This window comes from Dromaius novaehollandiae, chromosome 16, assembly GCF_036370855.1.
Source record: "Dromaius novaehollandiae isolate bDroNov1 chromosome 16, bDroNov1.hap1, whole genome shotgun sequence".
NCBI classification, from domain to species: domain Eukaryota; kingdom Metazoa; phylum Chordata; class Aves; order Casuariiformes; family Dromaiidae; genus Dromaius; species Dromaius novaehollandiae.
The window spans coordinates 15,142,254-15,169,376 of NC_088113.1; the positions used below are offsets into that span (position 1 = coordinate 15,142,254).

The window sequence follows — 27,123 nt, forward strand, 5'->3', positions numbered from 1 at the left end:
CAAATGAATATGGCGGGGGCGTGAGGGGACTGCCTAACTAATTAACCCTGTCATTAACTCTCACGCACACCACGGTGCTCTGTGGAATTTAAAGAGGTCTCAGGAAACTTGAAACGATGCTGGGTAACTTAAAGTAAAATTCAGTTACTGGGTAAATTCCTTTTCCGTAGCTTGGGGATCGAGTTTGGGGTCTTAGGAGAAGAGGAGGAGGCCGCGACGTGAAATGCCTGGCTTGGCATTACTTGCCTGCCCTGGCAGCTCTGCACCAATCCCCACGGCGCGCGGGCACCCGCACGGTGAAACGCACGGAGTGCCTCTGAGCGCGGACAGGCTGCCCCTGCCGTCCGGAAGGATGTTTCCAAGGATCCGCTGAGGATGTAAAACCCTGCACTGGATCACTGCACAGAGTTTCGAGAGACAGAATTTTACGCTGTTTTGAATTAGACCAGCTGGGACACTACACAAGAAATCCCCATCCTAACAGTTACTAATTCCTCCAAATAGTCAATATGGTAGATATCTACGTCTGTCAAAACACAGATAATCATGCACAGGCTCAGAAATGCGGGCCTTTATCCTCAGCTGTCTTCAAACAACTTTCTAATTTTGCAGGAAACACAAACAATTTTCTCTGCGCGCAGTGAGCACATGGCTTCCTTTGGCATCCCGGCTACCCAACAAGATCACGCAGTCTGTGGAAACGTGGCGAGTAACCAGTTTTGTAACACCATGCATGGAAAAGCCAGGCACGCAAAACTGGATGCTGGGCTGAAAATGCGGCTTGTCAGGGATAACAAAAGAGACAGGAGGCAATTAAAAAGGAGAAAAGTGACAGTCTGACAACATGCTCAATTAATGTAATCAGATTTCACATTCACTTCATGAAAGCAGTAAATCAAAGCATAAGTGGGAATGATATGAACCTTTTAATATTAAAAACAATTCTTATAATATGCAAAGACAGGGAATACCAGAAATTTTCTGTCTATCTGTTGCCAATCATTAACAGATTTAGGAAAGACCTTGTTGAGTAATTACGTTTAATAAGAGCTTGTCCATACAAGCTGCTATCAGATGTCATTTTATACAGTTTCAAGTTAGATATAATGGGTTAGATGCACATATTAACTTACTGTAATACTGCACTGATTTTTTGTGGGAGGGGGGTGGGAAAATTCAAAACTGATTATTGTGTGGCTTCCTTTCAGACAGTTGTATTTGATCTAATTTGATTTATTGCTGCACATTTTGAATGAGCAGAAATGTCTTGAGGGGAGAAAAGAGACTTGTTACAGTAAATGTTCACATTAATATATTTTCACCTGCTTGCTTGGTGGGCTCCACAGTTGGCTGTATTCATTACTGTTTGGGAGTCTTCTGTATTAAAAAGCTGCTCTTTTTCTTTTTGCTCGTTCTCATAGAGATGTAATAAGCTTCCCACACCCTCCACAAGAGAGGATTGTGTAACTTTAATCCGTGCTGGCATAACAATGTTTTCACCTAGCTTATTAATATTACTTAACAGAAATGCAGGATAAAGGGAGACGTCTATTTTTGTGAGTAAAACACAGCTGTAGGTCACAGGCAATTTTTTCAAAGGGGTCCTAGAGGATATATGTCTTGAAGCTCAAGACCTGGACCTCAAGGAGAAGTGAGCACAGAGGTTAAAAGTTCTGTTTTGTTTTAGGTAAGTGTGTAAAAGTTTGGATACTAATATTACTTGGAGGCACAGAGCTACAAACAATTCTCCCAATTGCTCGAGGGCTTCTGGTCACCCCAGTGTAACTCAGCTCAGTCTTTCACACGCTGTCACTGTTCCTCTTCGGCGTCCAGATGTGGGGGAGACGAACTGGTGGCCTTTCTGTCACGCTCTTTCACGGTCTATAAGGAAGACATAAACATTTATAAAGGCATAAGAAAATTCATTAACACTTCTGCATAAAACTACCCACTCTGCAGTGTGAGGACTCAAGGTTCTTCTGCAGTTTAAGTGCAGAATTAGAAAGTTAGTATTCTCTGGACCGAGCTTTCAGTTTTGCCACTGACTTTCTGCATGATGGTGGGGAAGGGCCATATCTTTTTGGATTTTATGTTTGAAATGAGGCTGTCCTGCTTTATCTAACCAGGGTGAGTCTTATTCATTAATATTGCAAAGACTTGTTAGGGTTTTATTTGGCAGTGTCTCTTCACGTGTTCCTGTACGTGCACTGGATGCCATGTGCCTACAGCGGCAGGGGATTGCCTTGCTAAGGGAGATCCAAGACACGTACACTGTCTGCTTTGAAGGATGAATTCCCCTTTATTTGCAAACCTGTTCTGGGTCCATTTTGACGCTGGTCTTTCTTGGGTCAGCCTTGCTTGTGCTCTGTGAGTTACATGCGCTTTGTCTCAAACTACGAAGCAGCATCTGTGCGTGCAACGTACGGACGGCTCCACTGTGTTTGCTGCTGCTGGTCTGAAAAAATGCCTCCTAAATTAGGTCTTGATATGTTAGGTGTTGGCCAGGAAGGTAATTTGTTTTGCCGACATTGCTTTGGATCTTTCAGTGAAAAGTTTGCTGTTTGCTGCAAAATCTTCATGGGAAAAAAAGCAGAATTTGCATAAAATGATAGAAATAGGCATTTATTTCAGCAGGAAAGGAAAAGGGGTCTGAGATAAGAAGATAACATATTCTCATATTCTCTTGACCTGTTTAGTAAGGTTTTTGTTGAAATTCTTTCTGTTACAGCAAAAGTTTAGACTGTATTTCATGGCCTGGGTATAGCTCTGCAATGGTCTCAACGAGAACACTGCTAAATCTGTGGGAACTTCAGATTTCAATTGCCACCGCGACATGAAGTTTAATTTTTTCAACTGTATTTGCATCCTGAGATATACAGAATAGGGCAAATGCAAACATTTGGGATGCAGAGAAGCCTGTCCGGTTTGCATTCCCACCTCCTCCGGTGGTGGCCAGCGCTGCCGCGCTCGCGTGCTCCGAGTTGCCTCGCGTGTCCGGCAGACGCTGTGCACGCTGATGCCCGCGCGGTCGGGGCCACCGTGCTCCCCAGCCGAGCATCTGGGGCAGCGACTCTGCCTTTTCTCACATGCATACTCGTTAGGGAATTTTATTACCTGGGCCGTAATCCCTCCGGGGGGGGATGCCTTGTGCACAAAATTAATTTCATTTGGCCACAGAAACTCCCTGTGCCTTTGGCATCTAAGTCTTTATGCATAGAGGAAAAGAACATCTAAGGCAAAGCGACCTCGTTTATAAGACGTGGTGGAAAACATCTCACACCACGCCAGATTGGAGGTCGTTGTGCCTTGCTGCTGGCTTTTGTCTGGAGAGCCCTTGGCGGCTGGAGCTGCCGCGTGGGCTGAGGGCAGGAGGGACAAGCCAAGCCCATGGCGTGTAGACCGGAACCAAAGGCCAAGTGCTGGAGATGCCGGGCATCTCCTGCGCAATGCCCCTGGCAGCTCCAACCCGGGGAGCATTTTCCATGAAATACCTCTTGCCTTCCTCTCCTCTCCCTCTCCTCTTCTTTCTTTCCTTTCAGGTGGGTAATTATACCTGTCATTTCGAAGGGTAAATGTTGTCACTTCAAAAGCACATATGATTTTGTGGAAACGTCTACTTTCTTCAAAAAGCATTCAGTTTTTTTTTAATGGAGAAAGTGAAAATTAAAACAATTTGGCTGGAAATAAAAATAAGATTCGGCCCAAAAGCCTCTGAACTTTGAGTGTGGCTTAAAATGTTTGAATGGTTGAAATTCCTGCAGAGGAAGGAGGGAGAAAAACCAAATAAGTTTTCACCATATGTCTAGTGATGCCAGTGTTTCTCCTCAAGGGGGAAAGTGGGTTTGTTGAAGTCAGTTTTTCATCGGCAGTGGCTGTTTGAGTCCTCCGATTCTTTCTTTCCCCCTTTTTGCTTTGTCCCACAGTTTGAACCATTTCTCTCTTAAAATTCCTTATCTTCCTGCCCTCCAAAACACGCACATTCTGCTACCATTTTTCTGTTCATCAAAGAGGAGAAAAAAGGAGACAGACACAGCTGAAAATTATTATTTTTACCAAAGACAATACAACTTTTTTAAAGCATTATTGTGATTTTTTTAATATAACAAAAGGGGTTTTGTTTGTTTGTTTCCTCCTCTCCTCCAAAACGTTAAGGCTCTGCTTAAGTGTTTCTTAAATGGCATGTGGATTCAAGGGCTTCACATTTCATCAGCATCCTTAATGAGCTTGAGGTGCCTCTAATAAATCTCAGCCCTTTTAATGAATTCCTTATAGCTCCTAACTGCTTCAGATAGAGATTGACGAGTGTAACCGGTAGCACAAAATCTTGGCATGCAATAAGACAAACAGCTCCATCCTTTCCCTCTGGCATCCCATCTGAATCTCTGCAGCAGAGATAACCAAGAATCTGTCACTCCTATGAAGTTTGTGAAATTTAATTAGGAAACTAATAAAACAGCCCTCATATAGTACCGCAGTTACCTAGGAGATATTATGTATTGTTTAAGAGCTTCTACCAATGGAGCAGAATTGCATGTGTTTGAGATCTGTTACTTGGGCAAAGACAATTAAGACTGACCACTTCTCTTTTGTAAACCATTTCCTACTGGGGTGAATAATTTACTAGAAAGAAATATTTTGCACTCCTTGAATGAGTCATTTATACACCACTGATGAGCAGAGGCTAGGACATTACATCTAAACACAATTGAATTTAGAGGCGATCTGGGGGTCTTTTTTTCCCTGTAGTTTCTTGGTCAGATTCTCAGTCAAAAAGACCCTATGTTCAAGTGCTAACTCGACTGCTCTGGAAATCATCCTTAAACAATCTGGGCTTTCTTCTTTAGGCTTTTTGGAGCCAAAAATTGGGACAAGTGATCTCAGCTGTAGTAGAGAGGCCATAAATGACTGTAAGAGCAGAATCAGATTAGAGTCATCATGGAGGATCTTGCTGCAATTTGTTACTAAGCAAATGCTACATGTGATATGTCCAGACCTACTCTTTTCAAGTCAGTGGAAGTTTTGGCCCTAATTTCAAGTGAGGGAGTTTCAGTTTGGTACAGGTGTTTACAAGATATCTCATAGTTAGTAGTTTTTATTCTATTGACTAATCTATGAATTTATATAGTGCAAAGTTACTATTAGAATTCACCAGGAAATGGGTTAGTCATGCATTCAGATTTGCTAAGATTTGAAATATTTTCCCCATACCACATCAGAAAAACGCTGGTCTTTGTACGTGCATTTAGAATTCTTTTTTATGATGTTAACTTATATTTCAAAATGAAAAGCTATTTCAAATCAAAAACACTTTTTCCAGTTCTGCCGAGGAAAGCTGCTTTGACCATTTCAAAGCCATTGTTTTCAGAAGAATAACTGAAATTTAAAAAATCTACTGAAGCTGTCCTTCCCCTCCTAACTATATCTGTTTGGGCAAAGCAGCATATTTCAGCAATAAAAAGAAACCACATTAAAAAGTATTGACCAAGTCTACTTAATATTTATTGCTCTTTGACAACTGAAGAGAATAGGAAAAACTTCTCGGCAAGCCCGATGAGAAAGATTTTCTTGGAGAGCAGCTTTATGGAGAAAATCATGACTGCATTAGGACTTTCTCAGCTGAAGACCCGGCCTTTTTGCCCCTCAGTACATTAACATGAAGGACTTTTTTGCACTTCCTGGAAGCTCCTGGTAAGGGTGTTGTATTGTTCAAGGATGTAGGTAGCACACAGAGCAGAAGCGGAGGCAGTTGTTTCCCCAAAACAATCAGATTGCAGTAAGCTGCAGGGAGGGTGGTATACGTGTTTGCGTAATCGCTTGATTGTTGGAGCCTTCCAGTGACAGATGTTGTTAAACTGATTTATTATCAGCATAAAGGATGTTCAATAATAATAAAACAATGATGAATCCTCACTTTCTGCTGAAAGGCAGCAGCTCACGGCCTGTGGCAGGCAGATGACTGAACTTGTAAAATGAAGTCTACCGACTTCAGCTCCGCAAAGTCAGAATGTTTATCCTTTAAAAATAATGAGAGAGGGACCTTTAGTCTGCTTCCAAACCTGCAGAATGAAACACTCCAAAGTGAGCTGTATTTTCATAACAGCATGCAGCCTTGTCTTAACGACTGATAACAAGTTTCGGGGTTGTAGCGTGTCTGTGGTGCAGGAGGTGTGTTGATCTGGCCGCAACAAGGGAGCAGAGTCGGGGCTCGGGTTCTGTTATTAGCTCTGGTGTCGTCTCACTGAAGAGTCGAGTAAGTCGCTTTACCTTGATGAACTGGAGTGACCTCATCAGGGTGTCGTGAGCGATGACTGACTAACGAACAGGGCTCTGAGCTCCTCCTGCATGGTGGCAAGTCCCCGTGAGCCAAGAAGTTGATGAAATTATATCCATGAGCATTTGGCCTATCAGAAAAACCTTGTCCTGAAGTGATGACAGTATCTGACCAACACATCATTAAGACTTTCTCATGATTAGGACTGAATTGCACAGATGTAATGATTTTCCTGTAGGCTGAAAGGCTCTTGGGAATGTTATTTGATTATGGAGCTTATTCCCTCACACTTACAGGTTCAAATCCAGCCTTGTTAACTCTTACTGGAAAGCCATTACTTCTCTCAGTCACACCTTGTCCCAGCCGAAGTGAATTGTCTGGCTCCTGATGTCCGTAATATCTCTTAAAGTCATCCTTCTTGTTAGGAAGATTGGGCGCTGCCAGTAAAGAAAGAAGAGTGAGTATGCCCCAGGCATCACCGAAAAGGGGAACATCTCAGAGTCAGGATGGGGTTAAATTTTGCCTCCATGGTATAATTAATGAGAGAAATGGGCTGTTTGTAATTAAAAGGATATTAAACCTGATAAAGTTTCTGGGCCAGATTCTCTCCTCATTTATATCGGTGTGAATCAGGAGCCTGTGAGAGGAGATCTTGGCCAGAGGGAGTTCTCGCGATAAACCTCAGGCTAAACAAGATTGAAATCTTCCACTCCCATGATACCCCTCCAAACACCTCTTTTGTTCTTCTTTTAAAGGCCAGGTATATTTATGGTGCAAGCTATATAAAGATTATTGCCATTAATTAACCATGTTCTGAGGCTTTTAATCTCATCCTTTTCATGAACACTAAAATAATTCACATACCAAAGCAATAGTGTTGAAAAAGTTTCCATCTGTTTTCCGTCTTTTCCAAGAAATTTTTAGACATTAGCCTATTTCCCAGGAGGCCATTTCCCTGAGGAAGCATATCCTCACCGACATGCCTTTTCAAACCTTACTAATTAAGGTGGTTCTATGTGAGTCACAGGGACTTTCCTCCTCTTTCATAAGATATGAGTGATTGTTTCCCTTTGTAAAAAAATAAAAAAATAAATAAAAATAGCTGTGTTACTAATGGAGAGGAAGCATGATAGCCTATTTATGTCACCCAATTTTAGCTGATACAGACAGAACTATATAAGGGACAGACTGTCAGATGATGTAAGTAGCACAACTCCATTGACTTGCTGATGAGCAGTCCTTATAAATCCAATGTATAAAGCCAGTATACAACTTTAGTAAATCTTGCATAGCAGCATGGCTTTGTAAGTAAACCATTTCAGACACTGAACAGGTTCAAAAGCAAAATTAAAAGGAAAACTAAAAAATTAAAAACAAAAACTTTTATTTATTTGCAATGCATCATTTCAGCGGTTTTATTCATAACAAGCCCTCAGTTCTTCCAGAGATAAAAGCTGTTATACAAGATAATAGGCTATCTCAGTGACTATCTAGCAATAATTCTTAATTTTATTTACTTAAATTATTTACTTAAATTTACTTATTTGCAAGTTTTCTAAGCATATATGTCTACAAGTGATGAGAAAATCTTGATTGCTAAGTGTAATTTCTCTAAATCACTGTTCTCATAACAAAACTTCTACTAAAGAAGGCTCTTTTCACAGCAGGCTTTACGCTGACTCTCAACTAAAAAATGAGAATGAAATCCCACTTTTGTACATTCTGTACACTTTGTACATCACTAGTAAAGCTGCAGAAGCTTAACAATGAAATTAATGGTGGTAAATTTGTTACAGAAAAAAACACAGCAATGAAAAATTGGCCTCTGCCATACAGAATGAAATTTCTAAAAGTTGTGTATTATAAAGAAGGGGGAAGAAGCTGTTTGTAAAGAAACATTAATTATACCACGGAGACATGTTCTGTTGCCTTCCTCACTCTTTTGTGAAGAAGGCAACAGAAAATTACATCATAGCAAGAGATCCTTAAAACTTTTATACCGGCTCCAAGTTTCTGTGGTTTTCCCAAGTTCAGACCTTGTCGACGCAGCTTTAGTTCCAGTTCAGGTCAAAACTGGAAAGGAACTGCCTCTGAAGCCAAACTGTGTGCCTGCAGGCATGGGAAATCACAAGAATAGCTGATATTGCAAAATTTTATTCTTTGGGGTTACAAAAAGCCCCCAACTCATGGGATTTTGCCATTGCCACTCCAAACTCCATCAGCGGAGTTTTTGTCCAGCCGCTAGGTAGCAAGCCCTTGCTTCTTGAGGACATGTGCAACAGCTACGAGTCATTAAAATATTTTTGAATAAATACTTCACTGATTCTCCAACCCCCTGATCATTGCTGCTTCTCTGTAGACTGCTGTTTTGAATCCTTTTTTTTGTCTCCCAGGCTTAAAATATGGTAATATGAGCAATGTCAGCACTGCCTCCTCCCATGCCTACAGGCAGTCTGGAAATGGCTCCGTTAGTCTCCTTTGGGCCCGAATAGGTGCCCCAGCCTGGCTCCGACCTGGCGAGGGAAGTTGCACCGGGCTGCTCGTGCGCTGGGTCCTGCCGAGTAGCTCTGCGTCCTCCACAAGTGCTGTGGTGGCGGTTTATCCAGGGCAGTGTTTAGCTCGTACCTTTGAACACCGGTCACCACAAACCGCTATCAGAATGTTTCCTTGCAATTGGGAAGCGGTACCTCGCTGCCTGGGGAGCAGCGCTGCCCCTAATAGCAGCATCAGGAGCGTCTAAATGTGCTTTCTGCTCTTTGTCAACGACAAAATTGCAGGCACCAGGGGAAGGACGCCCTAAGAAATGGTTATTTCTCCTTCCTTCACCTGAGGAGTTACATGACCCAGACTCCGCACCGGGCAGCGGCAGGGGGGAGAGCTAGCCCCTGCTCCACATCTCCGCTTGGACCCGCAGTTTGCATCACCCTACTATTTTCACACAACAGGGTATTTGGTAATTTTGTATTCTATAACAATGAGCCTGGTATTTCCGTAGTGATGCATATTGTTATAATCTCCCTCTGCTTTGTTTCCTCGACATATTTTTTTATTAAAAAGTCTTCCCAGCCTTAAATAAGTACAGAATAAGTGTGGTCATTCTGGGAACATGAGAGGCCTGATTATCTGACCATCAAAGCCTATGCTGTAAACAGGATACTAGTAAACAGGAACTAAACCCCATATGGAGAGTTTGTGGTTTTCTTCAGCCTCTGTTTGTTATGTCTTACATCCTGTTAATTATAGAAAAAGAGTTGGAAAGTTGGAAATAATCTTTTCTCCAGATTATTTCCAGCTTCTCCCAGATAGAAGAAAGTCCAGCATAGTCCTGTCTTACCTTGCTTCCTTCAGATGTAAAGCATTAAGACAATTTATTCCAAGAAGATCAGTTTTCAAGAGGATTATAAGTAGATTTTTTTAATTACAAAACAAAAATTAAGATTTTATATCATCTTATTCTGAGAATCCTTTCAATTTTAGCCTGGATTTTCAGAGTCTTATTCTCAGCTTGGTTAAAATTTTTCAACGCCTTTTTTTAGACAATTTATATGATTGGTGTAATTCGGCTATAAGTAGGTGAGTCCCTAGAATGAAGTTTTTGTTGCGTAGAAACAGATGAAAGAATTTGCTTTAAACTCATAGTTTTTAAGTTATCTACGCTGCTACTAGTGTGTCTTTCCTAGCTTACTGAGATCACTTGTTTAGCTACAGCTAGCGAAAAGAGCTCAGTCCCAAGGGCAGATGGTCCATGCCTCTAGAGAAGAGGTTTGCCCAGAGCAGGCCAAAACAGTGAAGACAACCAAGCCTGTGTTACTGCTGCTTGTCCTTTACCCTTGGCTTTATGTGAAGCATTGCTTATCTTTCCAGCATGACTCAGTCCAAGTTTCCCATTTTAGAAAATTAAGTCGGGAGCAAAGTATGGGAAAGCTTTTCTCTGAAGTTTTGCATTTTGCGGTAGATTCCCCTTGATTTTTAACAACCTGCTCTGGAGTTTTGATGCCTGCTGGAGCCATCTCTGAAATGGCATAAGGGGTCGTGCTTTTGTTTAGACCTCTTCTTATCAGATTAGGCTTTGTTTTGCAAAGCAAAAAGCCAAAATTCACTTGGTTCAAGGTCCTGTGTTATCTGGAAGAACTGAAAGTACCAACCACTGCTTATGTTTCTTAGACAGCCCTGAAGCAGAGACCACAAATAAATCTCCTGTTACGTTATTTTTCAGCTCTCTACTCTCAACACTGTTTCTTTAAACGGCACTGTGATGCTAACCATCTGGTCCAAATTGCAGCATTATTCTTGAGCTGGGTAAGGCCAAACCTCGTGCACTCTACCCCAAGCAGCAAGCTCAGTGCAAAAGCGCAAGCCAAGTCCTCCCCCCGTCATCCAGAGCCTTAGTGGCCCTCGGGTCTGATCCGTGTGGGGAGGAAGGTTGGACAACTTCCCCCCATGCCGTTGCCCCACGCTCAAGGTCTTGCAGGACCTGAATCCCTTCCCCAGCACCTCCAATCCTGAGGCTGCTTCTGGGACAGGAAAACCATTTTAGGATTATGGGATCACCAGGAAGAATTAAAGAAATGGCAAGAGATTTGGCTGGCTATGAACAATACGGGTGGGATGTTATAAAAATGCTCAGTGCTGGCATAACTCTGCTCCCATTAAACTAAAGGAATAAAATTCCTACTGACTTTACCAGGAGCAGAGTGCGGCTGGTGCTGAGAGCTTTTGAAAATCCCACTGTATAGCTGCAACCACTTTATGTATCCATTTTAATGACATGATTAATAAAATACCAATGGAGCTCCAAACAGTTCTGTGTTCATTTTCCAAAGCAGTTTGACTCATCCGTAATCATAACCAGACTTGCAATTACACCAGATTTTAATTGTTCTCCTTTAAGAGCAATTACTAGTACTCTGAAAAAAATTACTATGAGTAGCTGGTGATGAGTAGGAATAGGCATCCTAGCTTCTTTCAGTCTGTTCTGTCATTTGAGTTACGAGGAATGTAATCGGACGTGTGACACCCAGACAGAGAGTGGTTTCCAGGATCTGAGAGTGCCCTGTTTCAGTTAATGTGTTAATTTGAGTTCCATCTTCTCATTTGTTCTACTTTGATCTATCATTTCATAAAGTCAAAGAGCCAGATTATTAAGTGTGTGTGCTTGATTTATGTGCAAGGCAACATTTGCACACACATCAATATTTTTAAAGATTTGGTCCAAATTTCTGCAAGCCATAGTATGGAGTAATATGAGCTGTAATTTCACACTGCATGGCAACAACTGGTGGGAATAAAACTGTCCTGCAATCTGGCCATATTCACATACCAGAAGCTATTTTCCATTTGGAAATTTTGAATATTGCCAATTGAAATATATCTGTAGGCAAGCTGTAAAATGATGCTTTCCATGGGCTGAAGGGTATGAAACAGGAGGCTGAATCTTACGCTGAGCATATCTAGACTTCTAAGAACTAAGATTAAAATCTCAGCAAGTGAGACCTATTCTTTTTGCTTGAGAAGTAAATAAACAAGCAAGAACTTTATCACGTAGAAGGTTTCCACATGTGTGCTTAGAAAGAAAAATCCTGACCAGGAGAACAGTTAGGACTACGTTTTTTCATGTGCTGCTTGGGAAGCTAGATTTGCAAACACTTGCGGCACAGGGCTGTTTTTGGTATGACTGTAACTAAAATACAAATGCCAGGATTCTGCTGACATTTCTCTGTAAACACGGCTTATAGAAGTGTAAGGACAGTGCCATTCTGACAAACAGGGTCTTTAAATTTTCAGGGTTCTGGAAAGTTAAAGATTTTCATCTCTGGTGCCTACCCAAGTGGGTACAGCTACTGAGATCCAGAAAGTATTGTACTTCCATCATACTTTCTTTTTATAGTTCATGTAGGATCCTTTGAGACAAAAAGTAATAAAATAATGTAAATGTAATTGTCTTGGTTTTATTATAGTAATTACTTGAATTAGAAGAGTACTCTTTTAATAATACTGTTTTTCTTCAAAGTGCTGTACAAACTCCATATTATAATTCATTTTACTGTAGAAAAGGTTCCCAGTGGGAAATGCTGATTCTTAGAAATGTGCAGTTTTGCTGGGAATCTGTTCCAATAGATGTTCCAGTGCTTCCACTCATCATGGTGAAATTTAGGAAAATTTCAGAAAAAAGTCAGATACTAGCCTATACCTCTGCCAGACAGATCTCTGCCAGTGTAGCTCAGGGGTGGCAGCTTCTGGTTCGATCCTTCCTCCTTCAGACCAGGGATGAGCATTTCAGTCTTCTCTTAGGTATTTAAGTTGGTCCCTGGGCTATGAGATAAGCTGGATCTCCTCTTCTCTGGCTGGAATTGTTTGACTTTGTTCTTTGCTAGAATTAAAAACTCTGCTTGGGTTAGTTTGATTTCTGGTTGACTGGCTGCCTTCAGAGATGCTGGTTTGTATTTTCTCAGAAGCATGTCTGCTCCTTCACTGTGGCAGCTTTGCATGTTATGGTGGAGAGATTTCTGGAGTTTGAAGGTTTTCACGTGTTCTAAAATTGCTCAGCAACTGTTTTGCCTGGCAGTGTCAAAGAATGTGCTCAGTAGAAAGATCACCTTAAACATCACAGTTCTGTCCCCTGCTTTCTTGTGCTCAATGATTTGAATCTGCTGCAGAGGAATATGGTTGTGCTGCTGGCTCGTGGCCTGGCTTATCAGCGAATCCGAAATTTTAATGGTCCATGGCTTGCTTAGAGCTACCAAGACATTATCAGATCTGGATGCAAACCCAGAAGCCGATGGTTTCAAGAGATACTCCCTCCATTAGAAGTCATTGCTTTCCTTCCATTTCATTTTTGCTTCATAAATGTGTAGCAAAATTTTGCCTCCTTTTTGCTTGTCAGAATAATCTAGTCCAGACATTTCTGATTTAAATTATAGCCTTTTCCAAGTGACAAACTTTCAGAACTGGCTTTCCTTTTAATCCTTTTTTATTTATTTATTTTTATATATCTTGTCTTGACAAATTATGCTGCTGCATGTCATCTCAAACGATGTGGTGTAAAACTAAAAGAACAGCCACTTTGCAATGTATCAAAATGTTATTTAAAAAAAGTTTTTTATTTGTTTTGCTTACAACTAATTCCAAGCAGCAGCGCTCTGTGAGGTTTTCTGTGAATGCATTTACAATAGGAGCCAACCACACATTTCACTGAATCAACAGGCTTGTCTTGAGATATTTATGATGTGAATGTTGAGACTTCTGTTTAGTCAGCCATCCTTAGGAAAGACTGAATATTTGATAGTGCCTAAAGGAATTAGGCACATGTTGTCAAAGGGGTCTTCGAAGCACCTGATACATCATTGAAAATAGGACTTTGACTGCTACATCATTCAGGGGTTTGTAAATACCGTGCTGAGTATCTAATTCCCGCTTCGAGGAGAATGGAAAATGAATGTCTAATACTCTCAGCAGCTGGAGCCAGAGGCAGCAACAACCACCTTCACCATCACCGACAGAGACAGAAGCAACACGCCCGTTTTGTCGCAGGAAATCCCTGCGATCCCACTGAAACACTACCCTTGTCTCTACCCCTGATGCGTCACCCGTAAAAAATCACTCTTCGTCCCCACAGCTTAAGGCCTGCCTTCCTGTTGCTCGCCGTCAGGATGCTGCCCTTCGTCTCACTCGGGGAAGGCCGCTTCTCTCTGATCTGGGAGCTTTGGGGTCACTTCTGGTGGAGGACTGTAGGCTAGTTAACGGCTATCTAATCACTCCATGTAATGACTGCAGTCTGTGTTAAAAATAGTGGGTTTTCCTAGATCTGGAGCCATGTCCGTAAGATCCCTAAGGAGCTTTTGCAGCAGCCCCCTGTGCCCTGTGGATCAAAAGCAGGGGCATATTCTGCCACGAGCCACATCGGTGCAAGGCCAAAGCCCACCTGGAGCAGGGGCAGAGGGACCAGCTCTGCCAGGCTGCAGCCGACCTTGGTCCCAGCTCCCCAGCCTCTTGCCACAAGTGGTCTGAGTGTCATCTAAAGTATTTTTCCAGCTAGAGCCAGACTACTACATCATGTCTTCAGCACGAAAAAACTTCTGGAGGTGGCAACCTTTGATCCCTGAAAGCTTTCAGAAGTGTTAATTCCTTGTCTGCAATATTGTCACGAAGCAGCTGAATTCCAGAGCATGGAAGAGCCCAGGCTACACCCGGGGGTGGGCGCAGCCTGCTCAGAGCTGTGCCATGTGGAGAAGGCCATTTCTTGCTAGGCTTTGTGTTTGGTCTTTTATGATGCTTTTAGTATGAGAGACTCTTATCATGGGTCATTTGCTTCCATGCTTGTGGTTTCGCCACTTGGGAGCAATTATAGGATTCTCTGATTCATGCAAAGGGAATAGCTGAAGTTTAGATGCTGAATTATGTGGCTACTTCTTGGTGGACTTTTGTTGGTACTGAGCTCAAAGATGTTGACGCACTTCGGTCCAATTAAGCTGCTGATTATCTTGCTGGGGCCACACAGCATACTTTGTTAGTTCCACTCCTTGACTGTTTGAAAAAGAAATACTGATAGAAGTTTAAAAACAAGCTGTAAATGATTTGTCTTTATTATAATAAAGGCAGGCTCTTAATTAAGATCCACTGTTTTTTTCCAGTGCAGTTTTTTAGTTATTATTTGCTTAGATTTTCCAGAATGTCTATGCTCTAACCATTTCATTTTGTTTTTGTCTCACCAGTATCAATGTCACTTGTAGGTCTGATCATCATCATCATCATAAAAGCGGCACCAAGAAGAGCTACGAAATATTGCATAGGGTCCAGAATAACTGAAATTTGAAGGATTTCTTTCAAGAGATATTCCTTTTCACTGGTGAGTAGGTGGAACCATTTTACTCCTCCTGACTATAGTCTGGAACAATTCAAGCTGCTGGGATTGGTATTTCGATGTCATTGATCACCTTGCTGAAACTACAACAGCAGCAATGTTTTCCCCCAGTGTCATTGTTGTAAATTATATATGTTTCATACTCCATTATTAATTGAAAACAGATTTCCTCAGCTTAAACAATGTAATTTCTTAAGGTGGGAAGTGGATTTCTTTGAGTGATGACCCTTCATTAAATGAGGAGTAGGAATGGTTTGCATCTTCTGAAGTTGAATGTAAATCTGGAAAAAACATTTATTGCGAAGTCCAAAAATGGGCAAAACTCTTCGCAGCCCTGAGGCTCAAAGTCTGCAGTGCTGGTCAGAAGGGTACTAAAATGAACCTAAGGCAGGAATTTTAAAGAAAAAACCATATGTGAATCTTTTGTTCTCCTCAATAAAGAAACTGAAAATTGCACCCAAAGTGGAACACTAACTTCAGCCTCAACTACGGAGACTTTGGGGCAGAATCTGTAATTCCTTTGTAGTAGCTCTGTGATGGAAAGCATCCAGAAAACTGCTCAGCAGCCCCTGTGAGACCAGAGCACCTTGCCCAGATAGGTTGGTATATGCTGCGCCTAAACCCACAGGCGCAGGGCAGCTATAGAGCAATGCTGAAAGGGCAAATCTGAGCTGTCGTCTCGGTTGAGACTCGCTCTGAAAATCAGGGAGCAAAAATTACCTTCTCCATGCTGCCTCCATTTCCCTTCTGTTCCTCACCATATTTCCACAAGAAACAGTGGTCAGATGCAGGACAGCTTAAAAAGCAAATTTTCTCCCCTCTGTCAGTTATCTTTTAGAGAAAAGTAGCCTATCAACACACAGCCTGGTTACCTATTGCATATGAGTAGCATTACTGGAAACATTAATTCAGTTGATTGAAGGCTGCATTTTCACCTAATACATTCAGATTTCTTAATGAAGCTCTTTGGGTTGTTAAAATTCTGGCACTTTAACCTCTTCCAAAGAGAGCAAGCTGCACAGAGAGAAATACACGGCCAAAAAGGGGTTATTAGCCCTGCTGGACATGGGTACCAGGCTGTTACATGGGCAAGAGCATCCGTCTCTCAGACAGCGATGAATCCTGGGTAGACCAGGTTACCCAGAATAAATTCCCACTTCTGAACAGTTTAAGTACCACACCTAAAGAGGACTTTACACAGTGTCCTACTTTGATAATATTCTTCCACAAAATTTACATGATCTAGGGAGAAAAGAAAGAGAGGAATATTTCTATTTTGGTTTTGGATGCTCCAGAGGGGAAAGGAAGGGGTTGTTTGCGTTCTGAGAGATGCACCTTTGCTCTTCCTCTAAAAATATGTCATATAGTCATTAGTTTGAAACGCTGCTCCTTGAAATTGTTCTGGAATCTTGTTACTTTTAGGGAAATCTCCTCTCTCTCTCTCTTTTCTTTCCTTTTTTTTTTTTTTTAATAATTAGCAGGGAGAGACTTTCCAAAACTCCTCCAAGCTTGATGCAGGAGATGGTGCGTTGGGTCACTGTGGTCTTCCTACAGCGCTGACCTGGACCGGGCACCTGCGGATCTCACGTGCCATTAGCAGACGGAGGCTCCCCGCACTGGGGCCTGTGGGGAGAAGAGGCAGGTGATGTTCAGGGGGGCGAAGCAGGAACCACATGTGGTACTCTCAGATCAGTTCTGCAGTTGGACTGGCCTTGCTTTGTGTGTTGTACAAACAGTTGAGGGATTAGAGGGCAGTGGAAACAGATCTGGCTGAAGTTTCTGTTAAAAAAGAAGAAATAAGGATAAACTGTTTACAGCAAAACATAAGTAACAGCAATTCAGGCTTTAAGTAATGAAAAGCTTAGATAACTAGTTCAAGACTGGGGAGGGGAGAGGAGCAGGAAGGAAGGCAGTGTAGTAACATCGCTTGGATGATAAAAGCACAATTTAATTTTATATGCTTTCTAGAGGACAAAGTGGAGTCAATCACAGCTGCTCGATATCCTGCCACTAAAGCAGGGTCGTTTGATTTCCATCAAAGGAACTCAGAGGGATTAAAGGAATTTTGATCACTGTTTAAAAGCGAGAAGCCGGACCCATGGCCTGGCTTTTCCGGTGGCAGCAGTAGGGAGGCTGGGCTCCTGCAGGTGACAACGTGAAGAAGACCTTCAGCTCCTCCAGTCGCTCCCCCCTCATCAGCTTAGGCATGGTGTTTCCATGACCAAGCTTTACCCAGATGTTTGTGTCAGATAAGCTTTAAAAGAGCCAAGCAGAAAGGCCATCCTTTACATTTAGCATAAAAGAGCTGTTGAACCAGGCATCATCTTTGTGCATATCCCAGAACTGCATAAAATATTCTGTCAGACACAGAATATATACAAATAAAATACACTTACAGGGTTTAAGAGGATGAAACCCAGATGGAAGGTTGTTTTCTCAACAGAGTACAGAGGCCAAACCCTAATGTGCTGCAGACTGGCACGCTCTTGTGAGAACAATGCCAGTTTGCTCCGGGAGAGGACAGACACATTTTCCTACGCAGACGTCCCTCCTATAGCCTGAGCTGCAGCCACTGCGTATGTGGGTCCCCACTCTCGCTTACAATTACCTGCCACGGCTGCAGCAAGCTCAGACTTGGGAGCATTCACCTGAGTGGGATTCTGGTGATGTGAGCTGGGACAGCAGCATGCCCATCACTTCTGTTTATCCCCTGGGCTCTCAGTCCAGCAGCTGCTCCTAGTAGGAAGATTTGCATATGGCTTTGGTGCAGTATTAAATGAATCAAACGGTTTTCCTGGGTGGGGACAAAAAACTGTCTCAGCTGGACTTGCATTCATTGCTGTAACGTTAAACCTGCATAAGGGGTGCAAGAAAACAAATTGATTGAAGAAATATTGATCTTTTAAAATTAGAGTTTTTAAGGAAATTAAAAACAGCAAGTAAGTGGTATGAGGAGATGAACAAAAAGTACCTGTGTGTATTCATAGCCATCTAAATATGTACCTCTTTTGTTTTGGGGTGCTAATCTCTGCCTCTCCCAACCCCTCCACTTCCCCTGCCAGCAGGGCTGGTTTTGGCTCACAGCTTTTTTACGAGGTACAGTATAAACCTGGAGAAGCAGCACATCTATCAGGGAGTGTCAGTCACTTGAATTCACATCACACAACCTGAAATGCTTGTTGCTTTACCATAAGATATCTTATTCCTCTGGAGGTGTCCGTTGGTCGCAGCAAGTCCTGGGAGCTGGGGCACGTGCTTTCTAGCCCTTGCAGCGGTTCGCTGCCTATGTTGGGTGGCCAGTCCTTCAGAGTTAGTTCCACAAAGATTTTAGATTCTCTTTATGTTGCTTTCGGTGGGAGTTTGGCGCCTATATAGTGATCAGATATTTAAACACCACTATGTGCCTGGCCTTTGTGTTTTAAGAAGAAAGGACTGGAAAGGGATAGGTGTCTATAAAGCCTGGGTGGCATGGAAAAGGTGAACAGGCAATGTCTCTTCCAACAAAACAGTGTGGCGGTATCGAACGAATCTAGCAAATGGCAGATTCAGAGTAAGGGATAAAAGTTTCTTCCTAACACTGTCCAAAGTTAAACTATAAAACTCCCTGCCAGGAAGCATCGTGAATGTTGAAGGATTAGCTGGGTTCAAAATCCAGGGAAGAAAAATCCAGCCAGACCTATCACATACAATAATGCCACCCATGATGGAAAAAGTCCTTGCACCACAAATCTCTGGTGGCTGCAAGCATGCTGGGGAAGCGTTGTGACATGCCCCCGCTGCCCCCCACCCGGGCATCACCACTGCCCTGTCAGGGTGGTCCAGGCAGACCTTGGTGGGAATTGATACAGCCGTTCCCATTGGTCTTAAGGAGCCTACACAGATATTTCATAAGGCAGCTTTGAAACTTGATTAATGTGGACTAATCCCTTTGAAATTTTTGGATGAAAGGGTCTACATAACTGCTAGGTCTAGCCTCAGACTTGCTTTGTACGATGTGAAAATGATAACTGAGTTGACAAAACTCATTAAACTCAGCACCTTTATCATACAGTATAATCTGTAAAGTGTTGCAACAAAACGTTGGCAAACTACCAGCACATCGTCCTATTTCAGTCACAGCACAGTGACACAGAGATAAGCTCGTACTTGTTCAGCATCAGGCACTCTTCAGAAGAGGTACTGGGAAATTCCCCACCAGGTACCTGATGTTCTCCTCCTGCCCTGATGGCCTTGCACTGGACAGGAGAGAACAGGAGCTCAGCTTCACCCACCAGTGGCTCCAGCTGCGGTCAGCTCGCAGCAGTAAAGGCTCCAGTAACTCCTCTGATGGGGAACGAAGCCACCAACGAGCAGACAGTGAAGGCCGTGGGCAGTGGTTACAGAAAGCTGTTCTGTGAAATGCTGTACAGATTTCACAATTAGGACACATGTCAGTCTTTTGAGGATTAGGATGAGCCTGGTTCTTCTCATGCAGCTGACCGCCACTTGAAGGACATAGTATTTGTTGTTCTGCTTTTGTTGTTGCAAGAAGAGGTAATTAAGATTTGGATCATGAATGTTTTATCGCAGTGGGCAAAGAGGCCGAAGAGGATTTAACAAGGGTTTGGGAATGGTGATAGCATTTTGGAAACACTTTGTGAGATTCCAGATTTCAGCAGCAGCATGGAATAGAGAGAAACTAGAGAGGTTTCGTGGGGTGTTCCCCTAGATTTTCTTACACTAAGATGTTTTTTAAGTAAAATAAATCCAGTGTTCAGAGAAACAGTCTGCACAGTCTATTGTTGAGTACACAACGAAATGTAACAAACAGTATTTTCAAGTGGTTTTGTATTCCAGTGAGACAATTTCACAAGCTTGTTCATAGCACTTATGGAACCCTTTATATTTTCAGAGCTCCTGGAAACAACAAGCTTGCTAAGAAAATACAAGCACTATTTTTAGAGCTGTAATGTCTAAAATAATAGCACATTGACAGGAACTTCATCAATTTCAATAGGATGCCACAGCGCTTGGTGGTTTATGTTCCCCTCCTGTTCCCAGCTGGATCGGCTCAGACAGACAACCCTGGCTCGCTGGGACGGAGCCTGGGTGGGCACATTGTTCGGGCTGGCCGGCCTCCCCCGCGGAGGCAGCCTTGCCGTAGCGATCCCTTCACCCACCGCTGAACTGCAGCCACCCCTGTGATAAAACCTGCCGGCTTTCGAGCATCACTGGAAAGTCTTCAGCTCCTGCTTTCCAGTGTGGAGCCTGAACTTTGAAAATGTGGGTTTTCAACAGGAATGCCTCTCCCTTTCTACTAGTTTTTGATCCTCTCCCTTGATTTCTCAGTAAAATCCCCCAGCTATTATTTCTCCCACCCTAAATTAGCTTTCCAGCATTTTGTGACACATAGCAGAGGCTCTCCCCAAGCACTGAGCACCTACTCTGGCACAGAGAGACTCTGCAGGGCAGTGGTACAGACGTGCTGCTTCCAGCCAGCCGTTCAAACTGCCTTTGAGTGGTCTATCCATTCTGATTGTAACCCTGTTGTTTCTCCCCAAAATGTAATATGAATCCAAGAGCAACTTTGTTGAACTATAATCTGGGTCAACAGTGTTTGGTAGGGTTGAAAGGTCGCACTGAAACCCCATCTGTTTTAGCTCTCCATTGGAACTATGAAAGTACTTTAAACTTGAGATGTTCTGTAGCATTCCTAAATTATCAGTAATGTGTAGTGACACCAAGAACTGTGGTCTAGAAATGCCATGCTTCTGTCTTTTTTTTCTTTTTTTTGATCTAAATGGGTGAAGCATCAGATTTAGGAAGTAAATTCAAATCAGCTGGACATAGGTCAATGGCTGTATGTGGAAAGGGATGGTATGGTAGGTGCCTCTGGCCCATAAAAAGCCTGTCCTACTGAGATCTGGCTCCAGGGCTTATTAAATACCAGCCATTTCTGACTAGTAAAAGACCAAACAAAATGTTCTTTTTCTCCTTTGATGATTGAATTCAGCCTGACATGAGGGGTATCATTTATATAAACACTTCGTTTTATGCGTGTGCTGTGCTGAGAGATTAGCACATCTGCATGCTTATTTTTAAGGCTATTTTGCTTTCAGGTGATAGCAAACCTAATCTATAGACTGAGGGAAAACCCAAGGTGTCAGAGAGGGCAGGGCACATCTGGCTTTCTTCCGTCATTTGGTATCTAGCCAGGTCGTTTTAGAAACTGCCCTGGAAGTGCTCAGCACTGGTGGTTCCTCCTGCTCTCCGGCCCAGGTCCAAAGCTCTCCTGAATCATTTCCAATGTCATTAATTTCCTCGTGCACCAGGGACCCTTTTTTCAGCACAGTTAATTTTGGAACATAAAGGAACAAACTCGTGTGGGAGGAAGGACAGGAGTACTGGCATATTTATTTCACTCGGTGACAAGTGTAGATTAGGTCTAAGTATCTCTGATTTGTTTTATCTATTTTGCATCTTGATGTTAAAGCACTCAGGACTGACTGATGCAGGGCAATCTCGGTCTCTCTCTGTGCTAGGAAACATTAACAGGAGAGTGGCTGAGACTGCAGCTGCAGGATTTGGTTTTGCTGTTAACACAGGGGAATCAGCAAGCTTTAACCCCAGCAGCATTTCAGAGTTTCCTTAATGGCTCTATTGCAATGTTTAAGAAACAACTGAATTGAAGGCAATGATGAAATGCCCCATGCGAGCACCTCTGTCTCTGCTCAGAGGAGAACAGCCTAGCCCAGTCTTGCCTCCCTGTCAGAGATCACATCCTTCTAAGACCCTTAGTAGAGATTCTCCTATGAAAACCCAAAACCATTCCCCTCAAAATCAGCCAGGTCAGCTTTGAAATAGATCTTTGTAGAGGCAACTAGGCAGGGAAGGCAGGGAAGAAGCGATGTGGAGCCGGCGGCCAGCCGGGGCAGTTAGCGCTGAACTGGAAGAGGATGTGGTCTCAGATGCTGCAATTGCCAGACCTTTAGTAAACACTGTGATCTTCTACATAGGACCATTCTCCTCCATTGGAGACCAAAAACCACTGACTGCACTAGGACTGTTTAGGGAAGACAAAACAGGGGTGGCTTCTGTTGCAAAGTCCTTGAGATGTCTTCTCTTACTAACCAGCACCTGAGCTGTTCTGTGTCCACTCAGACCTGCCTTGGCACAAGGCAGCTTTCCATATGAGTATTCCCAGTACTTCACTGACAGTCCCAGAGAAAGTGCCCCGGGTCCTGTATGAGTTTTAAGCTGGGCTGTAAGACAAAGACCACACTGGTTTCTATTGTTTATGGCTATCATGGAGACAGTGGTGCCCTTGGCGACCTCCTTTTGCCACCTTTAACCTCTCAGCTCGGTCCTCTGCCGCCCTGTCCTCATGTAATACAAAGACGAGAACTGAACTCCTTGCTCTGGACTACAGTGTGATAATTGAGCGGAGTCACGCTAGCTAAACAGAGACAAGTCTGCAACTGATTATGAGGTTTTCTTCTCAATTAATCGTCAGAAGCAAAGGGATGTTTGATGTTTAATGTCTTTCTCTTCTTGTTAAATGCATTCTATTCGCCACCCGTTCTCAGGCACTGGGAATAGACAGAATTGGATAGTGTTAAAGACTGTGGAGTTGTCTGTGTCTTCATGCATAATCTGTCCTGGGCTTTTGTCTGCCTTTTTTAATGTTAGATACTGGTCAGTGGGGGACTTCTTTGGTTTTAGATTTGTTTACGAAGTGCCAGTGGCATCTTACTTGGATGCCCTGGAGGAATCCTAAGCCCTGGCTCAGAGCGAACGGTTGAGCCGATGTGCCTGCTCTCCGAGGCAGAGGAGGGAGGAGGCATCTCTGCCAGGGAACTTACTCACAGTACCCGAGTGGGAATGGTAAACTACGACTGGTCTGTCCTTGCAGAGCTGTGCCTCATAACATCCTCTGTCTGTGAAAATCTGCTTAGGAGTGGATGTTCTCTTCGTGTGGTCTGAGCCAGGGAAGAGCCCTTTGATGGTTTGGAGTGTTTGCAGAAAAAAAAATAGGGAGACAGCAAAGGGAAGGAGGTTAGAAAGAGTTTTAAAAGTAAGAGGAACCAGGATGTGCCCTGTGACTGAACAGCAGAAACTTCATTTAAAATGAAAATTTGAGACTAAAAGGACAATTATGCTGTGAAACAGTTTGCTTTTGTACATAATTCATTTTTCTGTTAAAAAATTATGAAAACATCAACAGCTTCACGGACATTTTGCATCTTGTGAAATGCCAGCCTCCTCCAGTATTTTATAAATTCAAAGATCTTTGCAAACATGCAGGGGAGTGGCACTCTCATTTTTCAGACAGGAAAATGAAGTGCAGCGTAACAGGGCATCTCAGTGCTGAAGCCATTTCAGAATCCCCCAGAGCCGATGGTGAGCGTCTTTATTGCCCATAAATCACAACACCTCCAAATTAGCCCTCTGGGTGATTCCCGTCAGGTCAGCAGCAAAGCTCGTGTTCATTCCTCTGGGGTTGCTTTCAGCCTTAGTGTCGTCCGTAAGACTGCTAAATAATGTCGGGACCCAAAATTAAGCGCAACCTGAAAGATTCGGATTAATTGTAGTTCAGCAAATTAGTGGCCGAGCTTTGATGGAGACTTTCAGAATTCCTGGCTTCCAATGCTGTGCCCAGACCACAGACGGGTTTGAACTGATTACAGCAAATCTTTAGGAGGCTCATTATTTTAGGTCTAACATTTTGAACTTTCAGGAAGATCTGACGTAGATCGGAACAGAATGAATAGCTTTATTAAAAAAGTAAAATAGACACCCTGCTCTTGTAAATTGGAAATTGCCAGAGAAAGCAAGTCAATCATCCCATACTATACTGTATTTTAAGTTACCAGTTGCACCAATTACTAAAGATAAATCTCTAATTTGTTCTGTTGAAGGAACGACATGGATACCATTTTTTACTCCAAAAAAGTAATAAAAACCACATTTGAGGTTCTGTACATCTTTTTTCAGATTTGTACAGTGAATCTCTGATGTTGTAGTAATGATGTTTTACATTCTGCTTAACCACTTTATTACAGTTAGAGGGGAGGTTTGTATATATGTTTTCATATATATATTTGTATACAGATATATGTGTAAAATGAATAACTGCAAAGTTTGGCAATCTTGCTGAAGGAAGTAATGCCTATTCACATGCTGTTGAGTATAATAATTTCTCAGCTATTATTCATTCATTTACGCATTATTGTTGTCTTAACCTGATAACCTTTTAAGCCCCTCTTATTTAAAATATGGACAAAAAGAAGAATTCAGCATCACAAAACATATATTCAGGTGCTAGTTAGCATTTCACAGTGGAGCTGATAAAAGCATTAGGTACCACACGATTATTTTCACGTGCACTCATGATTGCAAACCTGGAAACTGTTTGCCCGCTTCTTGTGCTCTTTGATGCTGAGCTGTTCACACAAGTTGGTAGATCCACACTGAGAACCGACATGCCATATGGGATGGGGCGTGGGACAGATCCAGGGAGAAACTCGGTCCTATATATGAATCTGCCTTGCTAAATTTTTTTTGGTGCAGTTACTAATTTCCCTTGAAGGCCCTGCACAAGCCGAGTTGATCATTAGTCGTTCAGCCTAGATGCATGACCCGTTAGGGCACAGTACAGCCCAGCTGGCGTCTGTGCTTTTCAGGCGTAGAAATGCAGAGGTCCATTACTGCTAGAGGTGAGGGTTTAGCTATCATACAGCTAAACTTCTGCAGCGCTGCCTGCTTCACTCTGAAGTTTTCATTCTCTCTCATGCCTAGGGAAAAGTTACAGTAACGTGGGGTTTGTTTTGCCTTTTCTTTTTTTTTTTTAATTAACTAAATGTTTAAATGTGCTGTCAGATTTGATTTCAGTTGTGATGAAGGTTCAAGTCACTTCTTGTTTTATCCAAAACGGTGCAGCCTATCTTTACCTTACACACACGCAGCCTCTTTCAGATGTGTCAGACTGAGCACCCAAATTCAGGAGTGACTTTTGAGAAAGCTGGGCAGTTGGAAAGCCCAGTGCCACATGCAAGTAATCTTCCTCTGCTTTCCTGGAATTTCTCCCTAAAATTTCAAGCAAGGAAGATGCCAGGCAACAGAGGCAAAAAGCAGAGAAACATTTCTCACTAAGAAAATACCCCAGCAAGAAGTACACAGACAGGTTGCTAAAAAACATTGGATGAAATTATCTGTTCTTCTTTCAGGTGTATTAACCAAACCATTGCTTTTCTGGATCGCAAGGGACATCAGGACAAGTTCAGCTCACATCCCCCTTTGCTGCTTCTAACTTGCAGTCGGACACATCGTGTAAGTACACACAACACTTTGTGAAAGACCCAGTAAAAAGTTCTTTATTTAGCACTTGGGTACCTTGTGGGCATTATAATATATGGCAATATTGCCTACTGTTTGCACGGCAGCACAAATATTCTGTGAGGCGCCCTGGTGAGTTTGCAATATAAATTAGAGTCAATGCACTGAACAACAGTAATGTGCCAGAGAAGGAGGAGACCAGGCCAAAATGGGAATTAGGCATCGAAAACTATCTGACAGAGAAATGCTCTCTCTGATAAGAAAGAGCAGAGCTTGGCAGTGAAGGGAATTCCTCAGAAAGGCGGCTAGGTCATCCCGGGATGCTGCAGGAAAGCAGAATCCGGGCGCAGGCGGCTCCTGGTCCCTGCCCTCCTACGAGCCGGAGCTGGCTTCTGAGCACGTTGCAAAGGTCGGTGCCTTTGAGGCACGCTCGCTTTGGACAAGGGCAAAGGCAGTGCGCTGCAGAAAGCACACACAGAAGGGTTCTTCTGTGACACTACACACACAGCAGTTAGCTTTTATAACTCATCTCCTTCAGGTTAGGCACAGCAATAAAAAACTGTGGGGGAAGGAAGGAGAGAGGAGGGCTTTTTAAATAAAACCAGAGTGAAAATGTTTGTTCTTCTCACTGGAACCAAAAAGTTAGTATTTTTGCTGTCATTGAAATTTGTTAGCTGTTTGAGCCCAGATGTTTCATGCAGAATCTTCGACAAGAAAACAAGTAACAGGAACATAGGGCTGGCATCAGGAACCCCTGACCTGCCGGTGGAGGTGCTGCTGCGGAGTCCTCGTCCACTCCAAAGTTCAAGGTAAGAGAGATGCCGGCAAGCTGTGTTCGGTTCCCACCTTTGCTGTGCTGTTCTGGAAAAAAACTTTGTTTGAAGTTGCAGAAATGGCATTTTTAGTGAATAGAAAGGTTTTGCCTAGATCTAGTCATTAGTGCATCAAATGAGCTGCCAGAGTTGGCATTGGAGTTGAAGTGAGAACCTAAACACGGCTCTGACGTTGCAGACAGACTCCCAGGTTGCAAAGTCTCCTGACACTGTCGGTAGCAGGTGACAAGGGTGTAACATGCTCTGCGCAGCTTCTCCGGTCCGGCAGTCCAGACGAACAGCCAGGACGTGGCTTCAGTTTGTGTGTCTTGGTCTCTGCCCCTCCCGCTGTTCCAGTGTTGGCCGGCGGATACATACAGTCTAGCTGTCCTCACACACCCGCCGTCATTTTGACTTATGTGGGTGTAAGGGAGGCTGACATGTGGCTTGTTGGGATCGTCGTGTTATCCTTCTGGATTTGCAGGGGGGCCTGTAGGCTAGATGCTGTGGGTCTCCCAAAACTAAGCCTCAAATCAAGCACAGTAAATTAAGCTCAGGCATATGCAACACATCAGTTCAGGACTCATGTTTGTAGCCTCCAGCTCCAGTATTGAAAAGCCTCAGAGATAAGTGGAATAAATAGCCAGTTTGCAGAGGAGCTGGCAGGATTTATTATGTTTATGATTCTGCACAAATAGTGTTGACAGATTTCTCTTGATACAGAGATATCTTCTGCACTCAAGGAGTGAGGAGACCTAGACTTGGGAGGATTCAACCCCAGATGAAGTCCATGTTGTTAGCTGCCTAAATTCCTCACATGCTGCTTTTTAAGCACTGGAATATGAAGGGGCTTCATACACACAATT

General features: G+C 43.0%; 1 long non-coding RNA gene across 5 annotated transcripts in view; it reads left to right on the top strand.

Annotated features, from left to right (window-relative positions):
- LOC112984205 (uncharacterized) overlaps positions 1-27,123 on the top strand; it is a 134,987-nt gene that overhangs the window by 99,321 nt on the left and 8,543 nt on the right. For 4 of the 5 annotated variants that reach the window (XR_010391927.1, XR_010391926.1, XR_003259419.2 and 1 more), the window contains exons 2-4: positions 14,983-15,116; positions 25,337-25,439; positions 26,147-26,254. This is a non-coding gene — a long non-coding RNA (uncharacterized LOC112984205). Of the gene's footprint in view, positions 1-14,982; positions 15,117-25,336; positions 25,440-26,119; positions 26,255-27,123 lie in introns of all 5 variants that reach the window. The other variant, XR_003259420.2, reaches the window with a different exon arrangement.